This window comes from Equus quagga, chromosome 1 (genome assembly GCF_021613505.1).
Source record: "Equus quagga isolate Etosha38 chromosome 1, UCLA_HA_Equagga_1.0, whole genome shotgun sequence".
In the NCBI taxonomy this organism is placed as follows: domain Eukaryota; kingdom Metazoa; phylum Chordata; class Mammalia; order Perissodactyla; family Equidae; genus Equus; species Equus quagga.
The window spans coordinates 22,569,134-22,573,108 of record NC_060267.1 but is presented as its reverse complement, the minus strand read 5'-3'; the positions used below and the strand labels follow the sequence as shown (position 1 = coordinate 22,573,108).

Sequence of the window (3,975 nt, the reverse complement as noted above, 5' to 3'; positions counted from 1 at the left end):
TTTGTGAACATAATCTCTCCATTGCCTAGTTTGCTTTTAAAAAAATTTTAAACACACTGAAAAACATCAAATCTGTTGCAGTCAAATGCTCTACCACTGAGCTATATCCCCTAAACATCAAATATTCGGAATCTTATTCTTAACCATGAGATCCTAAATGTGACTCAATGGGGATTATAAATTTAATTTGCTTTAATGTATATATCAACGGTAAATTTATAGCAATTAAACCTCTTGACATTTATTCTGTACATTTGTAAATTCCAAGTAAGTTTTGGATAAATATTCTTCATACAAGAAATTACCTTGGTGCTTGCTTTGGCAGCACATATACTAAAATTGGAACAATACACAGAAGATTAGCAGGGCCCCTGCTCAAGGATGACATGCAAATTTGTGAAGCATTCCATATTAAAAAAAAAAAAGAAAGAAAAAGAAAAAAATCAACTTGCCTTGCTATATTCAAGCTTCCTATATAAATATCTTCATACAAATTCAAACCCAAGACAAGTTATTGTCACCAGATTGAATTCTCATTCCTTTCTCAACTTTGAACTAGTTTTTCATTTTCTGATATGCCTTTGGATTATTGAGTACTTCCTGACTAGAAGAGAGGTAAGAGAGCAACGACTTAACACCATGACTAATTCACAAAACCAACCTCAGGTCATAAGAGCGTGAAAACACAGGCAGGAGGTGATAACATGGACAGACTGTTCTTTCCAGAAGCTGCTTTGGAAATGGGCAATATTATGGAATGTTTATGGAATCTAATTTCCACTTAATTCAGAGAAAAAATTGCCAATTTTAAGATGTCTTCTTATTATTTACAAAACAAAAGCTTATTTCTAACCAACCCATCTTTGAAGCGTCTTGCATCTTAAAATTTATTTATTCTGTTCCCTTCCATCATCCTTGAATCAAAATTGATCATAAAGTTATAAACACAGTCTCCTCGACTCTCCTTACTTGTTATATAACTAAGCTATCAGTGTTGATCATATAGAGTGATAGGAATTTCAGAACTATAAGCCTCTTTAGAAATCATTTGGTTCAATTTTATTTTCATAGGTGAGGAAACAGAAGCTTAAAGACATTAACTGACTTCCCCCAAAACACACACTAATGGTTTTCCTTTTCAACGGTTTACTACCAACGTTACTACCACTTAACTCATCTTTTCATATTTTGGAGGGAAAAACTGTGCTGAGCTAAACTGTCTATCATTATACACAAGTTTTATCCCACTATAAGTAAGCTTCTCTTTAATAGTAGACATAAATCAACAATTATCTTTCAAAGGTTACTAGCTTTCCGTATCATATAATAAAAGTCTCAGGAAAGAATACAGTGCATTTCAGTTCCAGCTCTCCTTCTCTGTTGCATCATGAGGTTATATTTGGAATGTTCTTTTACTCCAGTGTAAAGTAAACTGTGTATTTCCATGAGGACTTTAACTGTACTCTTCCTTAATTCATAATATGAAGGAGAGTATTAAGAGGAATTTACAAATCTGTAACTCCCCATCACAAAAATAGGGATTTGACTCCTACTGTTCCAGAAATCTCACTGAATAAAAAAGGTTCGTAAATGCTGAATTTTGTAAAATAGATTACAAATATATTTTTCATCTCCTCTTGGAGTTTACCTTGATTCCTTCTCATTTCTCAAAGTGACCTTTGGAAATACTGCAATCTTCAATTCACGAGCAGAGAAAGACACCCATTCCTGCTTTAACGAAGTAATTTTAGAAATTACAATAATAGGGCATCACTATGAACAGTAACAGGGCATCACTATGAACAGTAATAGGGCATCACTATGAACACAATGGAGGGAAAGGAAATTTTTGGCTAAGTATAACTCATATCCACAATTTCAGGATATACATTTATATAACAGGAGAATTAGGTATATATTTAATTCTTTCCCATGTTCTCATTGCAAAATTGAATAAAATCCAAACTCCTTACTAAGTCCTAGAAGACCTGTCACCAACTCAACATTGCCCAATTCCAGCCTCATCTCAGACCACTTCCTCACTCACTACCCATCCACCATCTGTCCCTTGAAAATGACAACATACAGCCAAACTCAAGACCTTTGCTTTAGCTTTTCCCAATGCCTGGAATATTCTTACCCTTGATCTTCACATAGCAGGGTAGCCTTCCCTGACCATCCTGTCTATACACACACGTGCCCACCTCAGGTCTCTCCTATTACCCTGCAGGGCATTTGTTACTATCTAAAATCATTGTTATTTTATAAGTTTATAATCCACCTTTCCCCAATAGACTATAAACTACATGAGGAAAGGGATTTTAATCCTAATTTACCCTTTGGTCCCCAGGCACATAGATCAGTGCCAAGCACGTAGCTGACGCTCAACTAATAGGCATTAAATGAACGTAAAGTTGATACTGGTCTAATGCTATTTATACCTGTCATTCACTCAACTACATTTATTGTATACTCTGTGTAAGATAACTTACTGGGTATTATCTAACAGTAAAATTTTCAAGTAGAGTTTTCCAAATTCCTAAGATCAGAAGGAAAATCAAATCCTAAAATTATAAAAGGTTAATGTTGACCTTGAACTTAGAGATGATCTAGAGCAGCTTCTTTGTCTTACACAGGTGGGAACTAAGAGACAGGGACAACAGTGTCCTGCCCAAGGTAACATGTTTTCACTGATTCTAAAAAAGAAGTTGCTAAGTCAGACCCTCAATGGAATAGCTATAACACTAACATATGAAGTTTATTTCCCACCAATGAAGAACAATTTCTATTATAACTATATTATAAACATTATTACCATGACTACTACCACCACTTCTACCAGACTCTGGGGTAGATGTGAGACAGCACTTTGTTTCCTAAATGTGTGAATGACTACGCCTAAAACACACACCAAATCCTTTAAACACCAAACAGATCAATCAGTCACCAAATACATAAATTCCATCAACTCTTTATCAATTGACAGACTATAGCCTGCTCAAACCAGCTGACAATAAAAATCAAGGACTACAGCCCAAAATGGTTGAATCAGCAGTACCATAAAAGATAAAATCCCACACCAAGGCAAACACATTGAATTGATTATTTCATTTTGTGTGTAAGTTAAGGCTTGCAGTACGTCACACAGTGCCTCTAACAGAGGGGTCAATAAATATTGAATTGAATATGTTACAGATACTAAGTAACCGTCAGATGGCAGCTGGACAGATGGATGAAAGAAAGAATGGTTCAATTCATGAAAACTTCTATCACTAGGTTTGTGCTATTCTGCTTTGTATCTCTCGTCGTCCTTGGTACAGTGCTATGTACAGCCCAGATGATCCTTCTGGCAACATTCAGGGAATCAAAGAATCCTTAGTGTTAGCGTTAATTTGGGGTTAGAAGAAGAGTTAAGAATTTATTTCTCTATGAAGACTTCACTTAACCAAAATCCATCTCTTCCAAATGACCATCTAGCTCCTTTTTAAAGATATTCACAGCTGTGCCTCCTTTAATAACTTTCAGGTACTTAGCAACAGAATATGTGGAAAATCTTCCCTAATAAATGACACAGAAAGCCCTTCAGTTGCCGTTGTAGTTTTAAAAACTGATTTCTTTTAAGAATATAACAATATTTTGGGTTAGAAACCTTTCATCTTTTGACTATGTCTGTTAGGAGGCAATGAATTTGGTGGGCTTAAGTACCTTTAAAATTAATACAATCAGGGTCCACCCAGTAGAACCCGGTTGGCTTGCACTTTGTACCAGGACAAAGTGAGATACGGTAAAGTCGGGGAGGAAGCAACAGGTTCCTTTTCACCCCATGGCCCTCCTCTCATCACCATCCTGTGAAAAGTCTGGAACCCCCTTGAGATGGTCTGCTTGTTGCCTGTATCATGATAACCTGACAAATCCCCTTCGCAAAAGCCCCTACTGTGCCCTAAACAGACAGCGCAGTTAGAAAGCTTAAGCTAT

General features: G+C 36.1%; 1 non-coding gene across 1 annotated transcript; it reads left to right on the top strand.

Annotated features, from left to right (window-relative positions):
• Positions 1 to 309: 309 nt before the first annotated feature.
• Positions 310 to 416, top strand: LOC124231492 (U6 spliceosomal RNA). Its single transcript, XR_006886570.1, has one exon. It is a non-coding gene; the product is annotated as a U6 spliceosomal RNA (small nuclear RNA).
• The last annotated feature ends 3,559 nt before the right edge of the window (positions 417 to 3,975 follow it).